The sequence below is a fragment of the Lynx rufus genome, unplaced genomic scaffold (genome assembly GCF_022079265.1).
Source record: "Lynx rufus isolate CCGP_SWC_20201006 ecotype Redwood Valley unplaced genomic scaffold, mLynRuf1.p SCAF_12, whole genome shotgun sequence".
Lineage (NCBI taxonomy): Eukaryota > Metazoa > Chordata > Mammalia > Carnivora > Felidae > Lynx > Lynx rufus.
This window is the reverse complement of record NW_025814826.1, coordinates 29,765,173-29,784,089: the sequence shown is the minus strand read 5'-3', so window position 1 is coordinate 29,784,089 and position 18,917 is coordinate 29,765,173. Positions and strand designations below refer to the sequence as shown.

At 36.3% G+C, this 18,917-nt stretch overlaps 1 long non-coding RNA gene across 1 annotated transcript in view; it reads right to left on the bottom strand.

Moving 5' to 3' along the window:
- The window catches only part of LOC124507733 (uncharacterized), a 283,917-nt gene extending 271,854 nt beyond the window's left edge, over positions 1–12,063 (bottom strand). The window contains exon 1 of the long non-coding RNA XR_006961116.1: positions 11,010–12,063. This is a non-coding gene — a long non-coding RNA (uncharacterized LOC124507733). The remainder of the gene's footprint in view (positions 1–11,009) is intronic.
- Between the last annotated feature and the right edge of the window lie 6,854 nt (positions 12,064–18,917).

The window sequence follows — 18,917 nt, the reverse complement described above, 5'->3', positions numbered from 1 at the left end:
CTAAACACACAGTTTTATCCTCTCACCATCACTCTCAAGAACTCATGTGGGACATTTGTGCTTTCTATTCCTGCAACTTTAGCCTTCGTGGGAATAGAGGTCCTGAAATACTGGAAGTGGGTGCGAGGTGGAAATGGCAGCTAATGCTTCCATCATGGATGCAGTAAGTGTTCTGCTAAACTTAAAGCTATGACCATGTGGTCATTCTGATTTTTTTATGCCAGAAAACAAGCAGTCAATGAAAGCAGCTATCATAATTGGCTCTGATTTTCATAAAGAACTAGAGTTCTGCTAAATAATAGGAGCAAGGACAATATATGGAATTCTAAGGCTTATTGGGTTCCTCTTGGTGTTCCCATTTCTAAAATATATAAGGAACACTACAAATGAATAAGATAACAAAAAAATGTGCAAAAGGTTAGAATAGACTATTCACAAAAGAGGATATCCAAATGGCCAACATAAATCATGAAAAATCATGATTTCCTCTGTTAGTCATCAAAGAAGTGCAAATTACACCACAATGTGATGCCAATACACACCCACCAGAATGACTAAAAGGAAACAAAACAAAATAAAGCAAAACAGAAAAAACCAAATGTTGACAGGATGTCAAAACCAAAACCCTCATATGCTGCTGGTGGGGGTGTAAACTGGTATACTACTGTGGAAAAATGTTCGGCAGGATCTAAATGTGTGCATGTATTCACTAAAAGATGTGCACTGGAATGTTCATAAAAGCATTATGTGAAATAAGCCCAAATCTAAAACTATCCCAACCCCATTAGCAATAGAATAGATAAGTAATTATTGTATATTCACATAGCCGATTGTAGCAATAAGAATGAAAAATCGACAGAGGTGCCTGAGTGGCTCAGTCGGTTGAGCTTCTGACTCCGGCTCAGGTCATGATCTTGCAGTTCGGGAGTTCAAGCCCTGCATTGGGCTCTGTGCTGACAGCTCGGAGCCTGGAGCCTGCTTTGCATTCTGTGTCTCCCTCTCTCTCTGCCCCTCCCCCACTCACGCTGTGTCTCTCTCACTCTCAAAAATAAATAAACATTAAAAAAATTTTAAAGAATGAAAAATGGACAATTACTTGCAAAAATATAAATAAACCAAATAAACATAATGCTGAATGAAAGAAGTCAAGCAGAAGAATACATAGTGTGATTTCATGTACATAAAGTATAAGAATAGGCAAAGACCATCTAGGATGTAGAAATCACAATAGTGTTCTCCTTCCGGGGAAGAAGGTTGTAGATAACTACAAATAAACAAAGCTTCTGGGGTTCTTTTGATACCCTGTTTTTTTGATAGGATTATGGGTTATGATTGTGCTCAATTGATGAAAATTCACTGATCTGTATACTACTTTCACCTTTCTCCTATATATGTTTTAATGAAAAGTTTAAAGAAAGAAAAATTGTAACCTTATTTGTTGTTAGAGTCAAGGACATCTAGGTTAAATGTTTAAAAGATTAGAACTATCTATAGATAAAACACTAAATTATTAATAATAGCTGTGTATGGTGCTAGGAACGATTTTTCTTCCTCCTGTTTGTCTGCATTTAATGAGCAAATATGGCTTCAACATAGAAAATATTTTAAACTGCTTTTTTCATAATGTTAAATTAAATCTATTTATCATTTTTTAGTCATGAGAACATAGACTAGCATTATGATACTTTTTAATATGTTGGAAGTGCCTCTAATCTTCAGAGCCATGTCGCTGGTATTGTTAGTACCAATCAAACTGTGAATAAAAAAAAGAAAAAAGAGAGAGATGGCCTGCCTCTTTTGTCTTGCTCACTGAGCATGTTGGAACATTTGTGATAGCTGAAGTCAAGATGCCTGGACTACATTCTTAACATCCTCTCTCCCTTCTTCCACCATATTAAGACAGTTCATCTTTAGTACACTTCTAATCGTGCACAATATGTTCTAATCCTTCCCATCTGCTTGTTCTCCTCTCCCACTCATCATTTCCACAGCCTCTTTTGAAGTCTAAAAAGAATAGTTACCTCCTTAAGGAAATACCTTTCCAAAAAACAGGTTGAATACATTAAATACCTTGTTTAGAATTCACAATAGGCAAGAGGCCTAGACAATGTCCATTAACACATTTCTCTCTTAATTTCCACAGTATTTAGTGTTCCAATTAACATGGAATCTTGTATATTGAGTGGAACTCTCAATTTGGAGCTCCAACATGCTTACTGCTCCACCTCTGTTTCACTGATTATCAATTCAATAAAGATAATAATATAATAGCTAATTATATAATAATATAAAATGAAAATAGAGCAACCCTAGGCAGCAGAGGATGAAGTTACTGAATATGCATCAATTAGGATAGCATTTGTGATCAATCACTATATTCATCAAGGTCTAATAAAAACAGAATACCTTGTGAATGTTTAAAAGAGAGATTTGTGGGTGCCTGGGTGGCTCAGTCACTTAAGCGCCTGACTTTTGATCTCCGCTCAGGTCATAATCTCACGGTTGGTAAGATCAAGTCCTTAGGTTGGGCTCTGTGCTGACAGCCGGGATCCTGCTTGGGATTCTCTCTCTCCCTCTCTCTCTCTGCCCCTCCCCTGCTTACACACATGCTCTCTCTCTCTCTTTCTCTCTCAATAGGTAAATAAACTTTAAGAAAAAATCAAAATGAAATAAAAAAGGTATTTTATTACAGTAAAATAGATGCATAGATGATGTAAGAACTTATGGGGTCATTAACCCAGAAATAAGCCATTAGGAAGCCATTGCCACTCCTGGATGAGAAGGTGTGGTTTAGCTTACACCCAGAAACCAGGGTCACATTATATAAGTCAGAATCAATGACTTGTCCAGCAGAGCTGGAGCCATGAAAGGACATTTGCTGTTGGCAGAGATGCTGCCCAAGGAAGAGACAGCTGATTTTAGAATAAATGTGTCAAAATACAATCACCTTCCCTAAACACACAGTAGCAGAAAGTATAATGGAGAGACTGACCTAGTTTTATCCTACCCTGAATTTTCACCCTTCCCTGATCATCAAAAAAACAAAACAGGGGCATCTGAGTGGCTCAATCAGTTACACATCCGACTCTTGATTTCAGCTCAGGTCATGATCTCACAGTTCGTGAGATAGAGCCCCACATCAGCTCTGCGCTGACAGCACGGAGCTTGCTTAGGAGTTTCTCTGTGCCTCCCCCACCCCCACCCCCACATGCTCATGTGTTCTTTCTCTCTCTCTGTGTCTCAAAAGAAATAAATAAACATTAAAAAAACACAAAAGATGAGCCATTAGATTCAGGACTAATCTCAGCCCTTAAATTTTGACATTTGCTAATAAAATAACCAACAATCCCTATTCCTGGTATATGAGAGATGAATAAAAAATTTCCTGAATCAACAAATCACCTAATTTGTACTATTCTGAGAGTGGCAAAGAAACCATAATTGAAACATGTAATTTTGCCCATTTTATCCTATTTGAAGTAGCATTTAGAATAAATAGAAACTACATATAACTATATGTATATTTAATATGAATAAGTATTTATCTATCTATTTATCTGTCTACATCAATCCAGGCTAATACTTACAGGGAAAGATGTTTAACAGTGCTTTCTCTGGTCCCCTGATGAACTTCTTTCAGAGATAATTTTCCAAATCTTCTCATATTCTTTCACATCAATTTAACCATGGTTAAATGTCCTGGAATAAATGTCCTAGTAACCTAGTAATTCATGTTAACTTTTTGTTTTTACTTTTTAAGTAAACTTTTTTATTTTAGAATAGATTTAAATTTACAGAAATATTGTGAAGATAGTATCGACACTTCCTACACTCCCCATTGCCAATTTTCCCTTTATTAACATCTTTTCATTAGTAAAGTACATTTATCACAATGTTCAACTGATGTGGATACATTATCAACTAAAGTCCACACTTCATTCCAATTTTCTTAGTTATTTTATTTTATTTCATTTTATTTTATTTTATTTGAGAGAGAGAGAGCACACACGAGCAAGGAGAGGGTTAGAGAGAGGAGGGGAGAGAGAATCCCAAGCAGGCTGTGTGCTGTCAGAGCAAAGCCCAAAACAGGGCTTGACCCATGAACCATGAGATCATGACCAGAACAGAAACCAAGAGTCCGATGCTTAACCAACAGAGCCACCCAAGTGTTCCCTTAGTTTTTACCTAATGTACTGTTAGTGTTCTAGGATCCCATCCAGGATACCAAATTACATTTAGTTGCCAGGTCTCCTTAAGCTAGTCTTAGCTATGAAAGTTTGTCAGACTTTTTTTGTTTTTTGATGCCTTTAACAGTTTTGAGGAGCACTGGTCGGGTATTTTGTAAACTGTCCTTCAATTACGATTTGTCCAATAATTTCTCCAGGATTAGATTAGGATTTAGGATTTGAGAGGAAGATCAAGAGGTAAAATGACATTTTCATCACATCATGTCAAAGTACATACTATCAACATGACTTATCACTGTTGATGTTGACCTTGATCACCTCACAAAGGTAGTGAGATCTCTCAAAGGTCTGTCAGATCTCTCCACTGTATGCTACTCTGCTCTTTTTGCTGCTTCTATGCTATACTCTGGGGAAGAAAGTTACTGTGCACAACTCACACTTAAGGAATGGCAAGATATGCTCTTTCTCCTTGAGGGTGGAGTACCTATATCAAATATTTGGAATTCTACTGCTTGGAAGATTTGTCTCTCCTTCTCCATTTATTTACATCAGTATGTTCCTGTGGGTATTTATTTTATGTTTTAGGTTATAATTCAATACTAATTTGTTTTCTTGCTTACATATTTCCAGCTTTACACAGCAAAGCTTTTACATCTGGCTTTGTGTCCCTTTGATATTTCCCTATCTTGTGGGGTTTTTTGAACTCTTCCTCAATTTCTAGCACTGCAAGATGCTCCAGGATGATCTTGTATGGATATTTTTTGCAACATTCCTAAAATCAGCATTTCTCCATGAGGCCCTGGTTTCTTTTTTGGAGAATGGTATTAGAAACTAAGAGGTGGGTGCTAAGTATACTTTTTGCTACTGGGGTATCATTGCTTTTAAGACCTTTCAGCTGACAGAGAAAATATATGTGTTTATATTAACCCATGTATATGCACATATCTATAAATATTTCTCTCTAATGCATATCCATTTGTATCTATACTAAGATAAACATGACCTCATATTGATTTATCCATCTCTAATCCATGGATTCTATGTATAGTGGTTTCAGAATGGTTACCCTGTACCCCAGTAGGAAATGTTCTAAACTAGAGTACAGTAGGGAGTGGGGCTGAAAATAGGGTTAGTAGAAAGCTTTGATAAAAATGTGAGAATTAGATACCTAGACTTCCTTCCCCATTTTAGGAAGGTGGGTAACCTGAGCCAACCTATGTATTATGCACAGCAGTCACAAGCCCACAATTCTTTTGGAGACCCATAAGAATGTTTTAATTTCTTGTACATTCAGAGCTAAAAAGTGAGTTTCATTCAGCCTGGATTATATTTGTCTTTACAAACACAATCATAAAATATAATTTTTGTTTTATTTTTTTTAAGGAGGAAGGTATTCATGAAGGCAAATGAGTGTCATCATGCAGTCCTGTGAAAAATATTAGGAGAGTTTATTTGACTTGTGGAGACGTTGAAACAGAGTTTGAGATTTAGGCACTTTGTTTAAAGGAGACAGGCTAATGATTCTGATAAAGGGGGACAGAAAATGGAAAGTCTGGTCACTAAAATGCCCAATTCCTGGGTCTACTTCTACAAACAGGCTTTTATGATTTTTTTAATTTATTTTTTTAAACTGACTTAATCAATCTCTATGCCAGAGTAAAGAATGAAGGATTAATTTTGAGAGAATTGACAGACTCCAAAGAAAAAAAGTCCACAATTACCCAATGAAAAAGCATTTTGTCAAGCTATAGCCATACAGTAATGCTACCAGCCCACAAATCCTAGCTCTGCAAAATAGCTTCTAACTCATAAATGCTTTCATCTTAATTATAAGTAGGACACAGAAAGCATTGTCATATACCATAAGGTCTCTAATTAAAAAAGAGAAGAAAAGAAAAGAAAGAAAAGAAAAGAAAAGAAAAAAGAAAAGAAAAAAATATTAAAGCAGAGAGAATGCTAATGCAGGGGGAAAAAAACCTCCCTCAAAGAACAAAGAAAGAAAGAAAAGAAACCTAATTTTAATAGTCTCAGAGAAATAAAGACAATATATTATATCTAAAAACATGAAAAATATGCATAGTTGATTTTTTAAATATTTATTATTTATTTTGAGAGAGAGAGAGAGGGGGGGAGAGAGAGAGAGAATATGTGCATGAGTGGGAGGGGCAGAGAGAGAGGGAAAGAGAGAATTGCAAGCAGGCCCCGGGCTCTCAGTGCACAGCCAGCCCAATGCAGCGCTCGATCCCACAAACTCTGGGATCATGACCTGAGCTGAAATCAAGGATAGGCTGCTTAAACTACTAAGCTACCCAGCTGCCCAGCATGCTTGATTTTTTAAAACATATATTTAGGCAATAAGGAGGAGCTCCTGGAAATTACAAATATAATAGAAAAACATAAAATACAATAAAACATATAGAATATACATATAGAATATAGAATATAGAGTAAATCTCCCAGGAAACAGACCAAAAAGAAAGAGAAGAAAAGATAGGAGAAAATAAATTAATCAAAATAGAAGTACAATTTTATGACAAATAGGAGTCCTGAATGATGAGACTAGAGAAATCCAAAGCAAACAATGTATAAAGGGCATAAAATAAGTAAACTCCTAGAACTTAAATACTCAAAGGGCCTATGAAATACCTTAAATTCAAGAATAAAAATACCCACACCAAGGCAAATTATTTTTGAAATTTTAGGGCAGAAAATAAAAGTTCCAGACAAAAAAAAACACAGAGTACCAGAAATCAGATTTCTTGTCTATAATATTGTAAGCTAGAACAAGGGCCAATGTGTTTGAAATTTTAAAGCTATAATTTTACATCCAAAACACAAACTATTTCCAACTTATAATTCTATATCCAGTCAAAATGTCAACCATGAAGTTATAATAAAGGTATCAACCGACATGGAAAGTTTTTAAACAATTAGTCCTGTAGACCATTTCTCAAGGGGCTACTGGACAATACATTGCTTCAAAACAAAAATTCAAAATAAGATATTGAAACTGATAAATCAGCTGATACATTTTGAAGTGATTGAGGAAGTTTGCGTAACTCTGGCAAAGATTTTGACAATGAATTAGTTTTAGTTATTAGATTAATTCAGCGAATAGCCCAAAAAAGTAATGATTAACAACACCATGGAAAATGAAAAGATGGGATAAAAAAGGAAGAACAGTATACTACATGGCTTAATTGTGATGAAAATGTTTGCATATAATAGTGAAAATATTGATTACTGTTTTATAGATGTGGTATATTAATACATGTGGAGGTGGTGAATGTGTGTGTGCATGATGTAAGGAAACTAAATCCATATCCTCCTAAGCCTCTTGAATATGCCCACCTCTTCCGACCTCACCAACCTTGTCTTTCACTTCTTACCTGGACTCCTCTAGCAAATTACTAACTGATTGTTGTACATGCATTCTTTCCATAGTCTGTTCTGCATTCTACAGCCAAAGCACACTTTTCTACAGGCAAGTCCAGTCATATCACATTGTACCCTTTAAAGGATTCCCAAAGCCCTAGGACAAAGACCCTAGTCTTTGCTATGGCCCTCCAGATTCTACATGATCTAGATCCTTCCTACTCTAATTCATTACTTTGTATCCCTCGTCCCTTCACTCTCTTTATTTCACTAGCCTTACAAAGATGTCACAGAAACTTTCCTGCATAGAAGTGTATCACATGCTATTCCTTCTTTTCAGAAAGCTTGCCTCCCACTTATGTCCCTGATATTACCTCCGCTGAGTTGGCCCATTGTCCTACACATCTTGACTCAAGTATCATTTGCTCAAGGATGTTTTCTGATCTCCAATAATAGAAACTAAGTAATAGCCATTTACCAATTCTTTCTAAAACATCCTACTTGAAGTTCAAAGGAACAGTTTTCTATTTGCATTCATATTATGTTTATTCAGGCTATAACTAATTGAATTACATAATTAAAATCACAAGTAAAACTATAGCATAAAAAAGTTTAAGAACAAATGCAACTGATATAATAAGGGCACAACAGAATGGGTAGGAACAAAAAGTGAGCATATTAGTGAGCAGCCTACTCCTTGCTAGTGCTTAGCATGGCTGCTACCTCAGCCATGAAGTTTTATAGAGTAATGGAAAGTATCAGGGAATGAGGGGTGTCAGTTAAAAAAGGTTCAGGTGAAAAAGCTTCTACTACATTTGGTTCATTCTTAAAAGTTCTGTGAGGCAAAGACATGTTTGCATTGGCTTATCAGGTTAAAGCTATGGTCTAGCATAGTCAGTGCATGAAACAGTAGATACTCAACAAAGATTCTGCAAATAAGTGAACACAAAAAACATGAAGTTTGTAAATAGTCTGGTGGCTACTGATCACATATCCCCCACGTCTGTTTCACTGATACTGTCTGGAACATTTGTGCTGACCTTCTTGTTCTTTGCCTTGCAAATAATTTCCACAGCACTCTGTAATTGTGTTGGTAATTGTGTTGTTCAAAAAGCTCTAATCCACAAATTAACTGTGCTTTAGAGCATGATTAAACTCCAAAAAGCAAAATTGCTGAGGAAAATCCATTACTATTATCTAAACAGCTGAGCGACTTCCCAAAATATTCATAACACAAATTGTTCTTCTAAAGGCAAAAATGAAAATTGTTTATGATTTGCAGAAAGGCTAAGTTAAATAAAAAATGTTAGCAAGGCTTAAGGGGGCAAAGATAATATATTCTCTGTATAACTGGGCATCTTTAAACTTATTTTAAACATTAAATTATTTAAACTACAAAAAAATATCATACATGGAACTTAAGTAAATTTGTTCTGAATAATAAGAATGAATTAAAAACTGTAACTTAGATAATCATATTTGGGTTGATATCACTACTAATGATTTTAATTATACTTAGTAGGAATAAAAGGAAAAAAAGCAGACACACCTTATCAGACACAAACATAATAGGGCATACTTGACCTTTTTGCTTATTCTCTTTACAGTTGCTTGTATTTTTTATTACCTTTTTTAAATTACAAAGATATTACATGCTTTCAGTGACAAATAAAACCTAAAAAAAGTTAAGACTCTGCATACACCCCTGGATAACCACTACTTTGATCCTTTTATGTACAAACGTATATCTATAGCTATATAGATTTGTATATAATATATAATGTATGTATAATGTATAATATGTAATATATATTATATTACTTTCATAAGAATTGTATGATACTAATCCATTAATTGGAACTTTGCTTTTAAATTTTTGTTAAGATTGTAGATCTTCCTTTAGTTCAGTATACATAGATATGTTTAATTTTTAGATCTCTCTCATTTTAAATTATATTAGTTTACTTATTGAAACTATGAAATCATAAGTGCCTAATGCTGAAAAATGTGTTTGTTAGAATAAAATACTTTTGCTTTATGTTCTCTATTAGAAATTCAAGATAACAATCCTTTACAAATATTTAATGTTAAGGGATATGATGCATTACTTGCAATGTTCAATCGTATTTACTATTCCAAACATGCAAATGTCTATCAAATGCTATTAGAAATTTTAATACCTCTAATTGTTACCCCAGAAAACACTAATAGGATAAATGTTAAGTCAGTGCTGAACTCTTGCAAATTTCATTTCAAAATTCCCAGTCATATTATATTCATATGCCCTGGTTGCACAGGTTTTAGAGCTTGTTGTGTGCTAAGACACACTGTGAGAAGAAAAGAGGAGAAAGGCAACAACTAAAATATTTCACATCACTAATCAAAATAATTTCTATAAAATTATGCCAACTGCACCATAAATCTATTGACCAATTATGCCATTTCTGCAGGGATCTCAGTTTAATAGTATTCATGGAAGAATTACAATGATAAAGTTCCGAAAAATAGAAGTGCTCTTTTTTCTTTTCTGTCATCACAGTTTTATAGCAGATATGTGTTTAGCAAGTTTCATTTCCTTCTATGACAATTCATGGAGAAGTAAAACCTTTTTTCCTTCTCATGCCCACAGACGCAGTATTTGAAATGCTCTTCATTCTGTCCTGAATTCCAACAAGTCTTTGAGACTTAAAGAAGCCAATGCAAAGAAGGACATCTTCTTTCCAGAATTTGACTCTTAAAGTCTCATAGAGATGAAGCAATGGTAATGATTTCAGAGAACACTTGTATAAGATAGAAATCTACTTCGTCTATACTCTAGCTGAGGAGGAGGAATGCTTTAACCTTGAGACACCCTTTTATTTTGTCTCTATGTGGATGAATGTCTCTTGGATAGAGCTACTACAAAAGTAATAGGCAAACAGCCCACATCATATTCATTCAGTGTGGACGCCCATGTAAATGTCCATGTTGATTGCACTACACCTTGAAACGGGAAGCATCTTTAAAAGAAACATCAGGGGCAAATTAACAGTATTTCACCAAGTGATATATTCATTCAAAACATAAAAGTGAAATATAAGGGCTACCGTCTGCTGCTCTCTAAGGTCAGTTTTATAAAGAACTTTGTTCACAAAATTTTATAGTCACCTCCATCCCACACTCACCTAGGAAATGAAAACAGCTAATTTTAATTCTATTGGGTCACAATCTGAAGAAAGATTTGTATGATACATAAAGAATCATAATCTGTAAATTCTTGGCTCAACTTTAAATACACAGTGAGGAAAAGTAACTTTTTTCAGAAAGGATATTCTACTCCAATCTTACTTCCCCACAAGAATCATCTATTTTTATATCAGTCAGAGAAAAAGTTACGCTTCAGTGACAGGCTATTTCCCAAATCTCAGAGAGTTAAAACATTATAGGATAATTTCTCATTCATATTACCTGTCTATTAAGAATCCAGGTGGATCTTTGTTCTGGATTGTTCTTATTCTGAATCCAAACTGAAGGGCTCACTCTCTGGAAAAGTGCTGGTCCCAGTGGCAGAGATGAAGAGCTCTGGAGAATCTTGTGCCAGACAGGTACTCTCATGCTTCATCTTTGCCTCACAACTCATTGGCCCAAACTAGTCACATGGCTCCATTGAGTTACAGGGTCAGGATTACCAGTCCTGAGAAGTTAATGAATGCTGGAAGGAAGAGAAACAAAAATACTACTGCTAAATAGCATTAATGAACATGCTGCCTACCAAATACTCACCTTCTCTCCCTCCTTCAGAAAAGAAATATTTATCCTCTCCCCCAGGGAATCAATTCCATGACCCCAGACCCCATCCAGGCTTGGCATCAAACCCAAACCTAGCATCAAGTGTGTCTAGCTCCTCTTGATCTGAAGACCAATGGACTAAACGGTTATCTGCAAATGTCAACTCAATATTCAACAGTGGAACAACGACAGAATACCTACAATCACACTCACTCTTGTCACAGAATATTTAGTCAAAATTATGGTCTATTTGGCAATATAACTCTCTTTAAGACTTTGTAAACTTTTTCCCTATTTAAGTCAGATCCATGTGTACCATTATTTTTAGTTATCCTTTCTTAGATATATTACCTTTCTTTGTTATTTTATCACCTCCAACCTTCTTTTTCCTCCAGCCTTAATTATAAGATACTTGATTCTTGCAGATTTTGGTTGGAGAGTCACATGCTTATTCTCTTTTCTCTCAATCATTTTATTCAAATGAATAGGCCTCCTAGATTCTATAGCCTCATTTGGACCATTGTTCTAAGATTTTTTAATCCATTCAGAGTTTTTATAATAGAGGTGACAGCCTTATTTTAAATTTGTAACTCGCCATAAGAATGAATTATAATTGACCTTTATTTGTCAAAAATTGCCTCAGTTTTATCTTTCACCAATTTTGGATGAGAATTAGCTGCCTCTTACAAGGTTCGATGGCTAAAATTCTTCTTCTTTTTAACTATATTATCTTAGTGCTCGCTTCGGCAGCACATATATTAAATATATTATCTTAATTTTTGTTTAATTTTGAGAGAGAGAGCAAGCAGGGAAGGGGTAGAGAGAGGTGGAGACAGAGGATCCAAAGCGGGGATCCAAAGTGGCTCTGTGCTGACAGCAGAGAGCCCCATGCAGAGCTTGACTGAATCCTTGAACTGTGAAATCATGACCTGAGCTGAAGTAGATGCTTAACCAGTTGAGCCACCCAGCTGCCTTGGTGGCTAAAATTCTTAACTATTCTCTTTAATTACTGTCTACAAGTTGGTTAATTCTTTTCTATTCTCTCTCTCTTTTCTCTCAATATCTCCTCTTTCTCTCATTTCTCTCTCTCTTCCTCTTTCTTCCCGTCCCTCCCTGTCAAATATCAATAGTAACTCCATACATGCTTTCACTTTTCTGTTTTATAACACCTTTCTTTAAAATTACAGCTGGGGGCGCCTGGGTGGCGCAGTCGGTTAAGCGTCCGACTTCAGCCAGATCACGATCTCGCGGTCCGTGAGTTCGAGCCCCGCGTCGGGCTCTGGGCTGATGGCTCGGAGCCTGGAGCCTGTTTCCGATTCTGTGTCTCCCTCTCTCTCTGCCCCTCCCCCGTTCATGCTCTGTCTCTCTCTGTCCCAAAAATAAATAAACATTGAAAAAAAAAATTAAAAAAAAATAAAATAAAATTACAGCTGCATTTGGTATATTATCTGCCTATCAGATGAATGTAGATTATGGTTTTACCACATATTTCATCACTAAATAATATGAATTACCATTCTTCCAGCTTGAAATACCAGTTTCCTTGCTTTCCACTCTATGTTTCCTAAGTAATGACAGACATTATAGGGATTTGGTTTTAACAATACACCAATTGAGGAGCCTAGGTTGTTCAGTGGGTTAAGCATCTGACTTCAGCTCAAGTCATGATCTCATGGTTCATGGGTTGGAGCCCTGCATCTGGCTCTGTGCTGACAGCTCAGGGCCTAGAGCCTCCTTCAGATTCTGTGTCTCCCTCTCTCTCTGCCCCTCCCCTGCTCATGCTCTGTCTCTCTCTGTCTCTCACAAATAAATAAAAAAAAACTTAAAAAAAAACAATACACCAGTTATAGGTAACAACATCTGTATTAGTGATATAGGTTATGCTGTTATAACAGACAATTCCATAATTCTAGTAGCTTTAGATGGTTTATTTTTCATTCATATTATGTGCCCATCAAATGTTAACTAGAAGCTATATTCTGGGTGTCATTACTCTACAACCCAGACCAACAAAGGAGCTACAATCTGAAATATTTCTGAGCTCTGAAGGGTCTTGCACCAACAGTTAAATGCTCTGTCCCAGAAGTGATATATATTACTTTTTCTCAGGAGTCCCTGTGGAAAACTAGCTTCTCTACTACACCTGTGCTAAATATCTTATTTCTCTAGATCTATTCTTTTTTTTAATATGAAATTTATTGTCAAATTGGTTTCCATACAACGCCCAGTGCTCATCCCAAAAGGTGCCCTCCTCAATACCCATCACCCACCCTCCCCACCCTCCTATATCAATCCTCAGATTGTTCTCAGTTTTTAAGAGTCTCTTATGGTTTGGCTCCCTCCCTCTCTAACCCTTTTTTTTTCCTTCCCCTCCCCCATGGTCTTCTGTTAAGTTTCTCAGGATCTACATAAGACTGAAAACATATGGTATCTGTCTTTCTCTGTATGACTTATTTCACCTAGCATAACACTCTCCAGTTCCATCCATGTTGCTACAAATAGCCATATTTCACTCTTTCTCATTGCCACGTAGTACTCCATTGTGTATGTAAACCACAATTTCTTTATCCATTCATCAGTTGATGGACATTTAGGCTCTTTCCATAATTTGACTATTGTTGAAAGGGTTGCTATAAACATTGGGGTACAAGTGCCCCTATGCATCAGCACTCCTAGATCCCTTGGGTAAATTCCTAGCAGTGCTATTGCTGGGTCATAGGGTAGATCTGTTTTTAATTTTTTGATGAACCTCCACACTGTTTTCCAGAGCAGCTCCACCAGTTTGCATTCCCACCAACAGTGCAAGAGGGCTCCTGTTTCTCCACATCCTCTAGATCTATTCTGCATACTTTTGCATACTGTTCTGTGACTTGGAAGGCTACCTTCTTGTCCTAGGACTTCCAGTTGGGTTCAAGCACTGGAGGTACCAGTAAGTAATTGGAAGGCAGGAGATCAGGTTGAATTATTTGTTCTGCCATGTCCCTCACTCTGGGGTCACTGTGGATAGATTGTGTTCTTCCACTGACTGCCCAATTTCCAGTCAGGTAGCCCTCTATGTTCAGCTGTACTCTTCAGGTTCTGAAACCAGATAACCATTCCCTCCCCTTGTCCCTTCAGACCTAAGTATAACAGATTTCTCTGTTGCTAACTCTAGAGTTCTACCTTGTCATTTATTGGTTTCTGTAAACTCTGCCACAACCTAACAGTCATATTTTTATTAAACGTTTCTCTCATTATTCTGTTTGTGCCATTTTTTTCTCCCAGGATCCTGATTTATCTACCACTAACATAAGAGGGAGCCAGAAAGCAAAATCCAGCCTACTTCCCAGAAACTAGAGGGCTATTAGAAGTATTTGAATAAGACCACTAATAACCACTAGAATGTTCTCTTCATCATAGTCCCCAGATATAGTTATTATCTGGTTAATTCTATAATGTTAAGAATCTGTCCCTGTTACAGTGAGATTTTTCAAACCATGCATAAAAATAAGATCAGGACAGACAGGACAATTTTCAAATTCAATTCCCAAATAAAGAATAGAGCTCATATTTGTATAGATTTTTTTTTTAGGTAAGTATCACTGACAATCACCTCTACATCTCAGTGTTTGTTTGAAGTTTGTAAATATGAACCAAGTCTCCAAAACTCTATCCTTAGCCTCACCTTTTCTCATAAATTCTGCTGTTAGAAGACCCCTTATTGCATCTTTGATTCAGCTTTACTACATTCTCAATGTCTCTTTTGACTTGTCCTTCTAAAACATAAAAGATTCTCTCCTTATATGGCCAATTTAAATTTCCAAGTAAGAGAATTTAATAAGTCCAACTCATCACCATTTTTATTATTTGGATAGAGATTTCTTTACAAAATGTTTCCACTAGCTCCTTTCTAATATGTAACTTGGCTATCCATGAGCCTCATGACCTACCGAAGTCCAATCAACTATAGCTAAGAGAGTCATAGAAAATCGGGCAGAGATTCAGGGGTGAAAGAATCACCAGGATAGATGAGATCTCCTTATAAGAGTCTGTAGGTAGGGCAGCCATTCTAAGGCTTGTCTTAATACTACAACAAAATCTCAATTATACACTGAAAGAAACATTACCAAGAGTCAGTTACACCTGGCATATTATATAGTAGGAAATAAAATAAGAGAACCAGGCAGCTGACACACAGAGTTGTTTTTTTCTTAAAAAGAACTTTAGAAATTTATTTATTTATTTATTTTGAAAAAAAGAGCATGAGATGGGGAGGTGCAGAGAGAGAGGGAGAGAAAGAGAATCCCAAGCAGGCTCTGCACTGTCAGTGCAGACCCCAGTGCGGGGCTTGATCCCACGAACGATGAGATAATAACTTGAGCCAAAATTAGGAGTAGGATGCTCAACCAACTGAGCCACCCAGGTGTCCCTAAAAAAGACAAAGAAATTTGGAAACTAGGAGGCGATATAACAGAATTGGTATTACTTAAACTAGTGGCTCCTAATTTGGGATCTGAACCAGCAAATCAGCATCAACTTGTAGATGATCTGTTGGAAATGTAAATTCTTGGTCTCTACCCTAAACTGATTGGATCAGAAATCCTAGAAATGGGACTCAGCACTCTGCTTGAATTCACCTTCCAGCTAATTCTGAAAAATGCTGCCATTGAGACCCTCTGTCTGTCCTACTCCAGTGCTTCACAAGCTTTAGTTAACATGCAATCACCTGGGGGTTCTGTTAAAATGCAGATTCTGATTCAGTGGGTTTGGGATGGGACTTGAGATTCTGCCTTTATAACAGGCTCCCAGGTGATGCTGATGCTCTTGGTCCATGGGGCACATTTTGAGTATCAAGGCTAAATTACCAAGTCCTTCAGAATACAATCCATTTTGTCATATTTAGCCCTTGTATAGAATAAGTAATTTCCTACCATTATTGGGAATGCCTATGCATAAATGCATTTGCAGGAAAAAAAAAAAGGAGGATGTGAAACACCTTCTAAAAGGATCTTTTGGATTCAAACCACCATGCTGTTGCGATTAAATGCAGCTAACCCAGTTGCAACTTTCTCTGGATTCTCCAGTGCCTTTTCACCAAAAAGCTTACCTTAATTTCCTTTAAGTAACCACCTCCCCAATATAATCCCCTAATTTGTAGTCCTAAATTTGAGGCTGATGACCACAACATGTTCTCTCCAGTTGTCTGATAACCCAGATTACTAGAGTTTTACTCTCACTAGCAGCTCCCTGCTGTCCTTACCTGCCAGCAGGCAGTTACAGTGCCAGACCTTTAACTTCCTTCCCTAACCTCTCAGTTTTATTAGAAAATGCCTAGGCAAAATGGTGAGGTAGCTAAAATTGCTCTTCTAAAAATCACTGTTTCACATAAGCTTCCTCTCTCCTTCTTCCCTCTTATTAACTGTGCTTTGTTCTCTCCATAGCTGGTCAGAATGGTCCAAAGAAATGCTCACCAACACCTGGTCTCATAATTGCCCTTTCTTCTTCAAGACCTCTTTAAAAACCCCCTTCCTTCAAAATCTTTCAGCTTTCTGCCCTAAAGTAGAGCTATTATGTAATATATTCTCATTAAGGTGGTAGCAATTTATAATAATTTATTTTACCACCCCATCTGGATGTATTTATATTTTAATGAAAAATGTCTGTAAAAGGCAATCCAGTAGTTCATAAACTTTGGCGATTGCAAGAATCACCTGGGCAGTTTGTTAAAAATGCAGACTCTCAGGTATTGCCTCAATCGGTTGAAGTCTCTGACGCAAGGCACAGTGTTTCAATGTGAGAATTCCTTCCTGATGTTTCTCAGGAAATGTCATTCCCAAGTCAGAAAAAAGTCATTTAAAAACATCAGGAACACAGACAAATCTTTTGAAAGATTTAAAGCTTAACAATGGACATAGAGCTGGTTTAAAGAAATCCACTCATTCAAGTCAAGCAAGAGCAGAAAACACTGACCTTCAGAGCAGAAAGTCAAGGTCCACAATTCTAGGAACCAGGACTGGAGAAGGTAGGAGGGAACCAGCTAGTAGTTACGATCCCATCAGCCAGCATTGCTTAGAGCTGCTGCCATATTTAGAGTGTAATTCATGTTCCTGTCTGCTGCTAACAGTGAGTCATTGTTGCAATTAAAATAAATATTAATAAGTGCTTATGCACAATATACTTTGTACAAATTTTATGAAGGGACTCTCAAGAAATAAGTTTTGGAAGCAAAATTAGTCCTTTCTGACACATAATTCACTATTCTGCTAGAAATCTTGCTTAGGAGGTCCATATGTTTTGTCATTTTAATCCTACTCAATAACATTCCCTGGAATTTTCTTGTGTTTGAATATCTGTTATAGGTGAATATAAATTAATGGAAGTAATAAAAATTTCAACCAGAAACAAACAAATACAGTCAGAGCAAGAAGACAAAGTATTTCCCTAATATAAGAGGAAAATGGCTTTAAAAAGAATATTGGATGCCCTCTTAACAATTCAATGAAATGGAATGTAGAGTGAAATTCTACATCCAGAATATCTGTCAAGAAAAAAAAAATAAAGAGAATCATGGCAATGAATGCTTTGTATGTTTTAAAATTTCATTCTAAGTAATTCTAAAATATTTAATATTTGTGGCATTATCTTTCCATTTTTAATGATTTTTATATATTCATTTCGTGTTAATGTTCCCATATTTTAATATTTCCTTGCTCCCAATGTCTATATCAAATACAGAATATTTTTGCATGTCACAGAAATATATAATCTTGTCACACTATATTAATCAATAATAAAAAATAACCACACATTTACTGGTCTTTTTTCATGGAAAACCACTGAAATGTTTAAGATAACCATATGACAGAAAAATGATTCCTCATGTATGATTATAGTCACTCATTATTATTTAAAAACACATGACTATAATGATACCAAAAATACAGATTTTTATGATTAAAGGAAATCAATTTCTCACTCCCAAATTCCAAATCCTAGCAATCGGCAAACACAAGTGAGACGCAGACATCTGTATCTTTAACAAACATCATAGGTCACACTAATGTGTATGTCCTGGGTGGGTAACAGTGCAGAATACTGCCTGAACCTAATGGAGGTAACCACAGAGTCTTGGGGGTTTAAAGGAAGTTGCCAGAAAGACTTTGAGAGGCATGGAGGGCGGGGCTTCCTCGTTCCTGCTGATATCCTTCAAATTATACCATACAGGTTGTACCTATATCTGCTCAGATATGATATGAAGATATTATTACCTATTTTTATGGTTTACTGTGGTAATTAAACAATGCATCAAGCCACCTTCTTAGAATCATGACTGCCACATAACAATTCCTTTCCTCCTTTGCCCACCTTGTCTACCTTCTCCTTCCATCAACCCTGACTTCTATACCTATTTGTTAACCACAGATTGAGGACGTTAATGTGACTCAATAAATCACTCTATGCCTCCTGTGCATCAGCATAAGCCTGAGTGTTTAAAGGAGAAATGTGGAATGAGAATAGTAATGGTGTCCCCACTGGCAGCCACTGAGGTATGTGTTGAATCAGACTAGATTGTCTGGGTTGCTTTGCATCTGTTAGAATTCAGCTCAC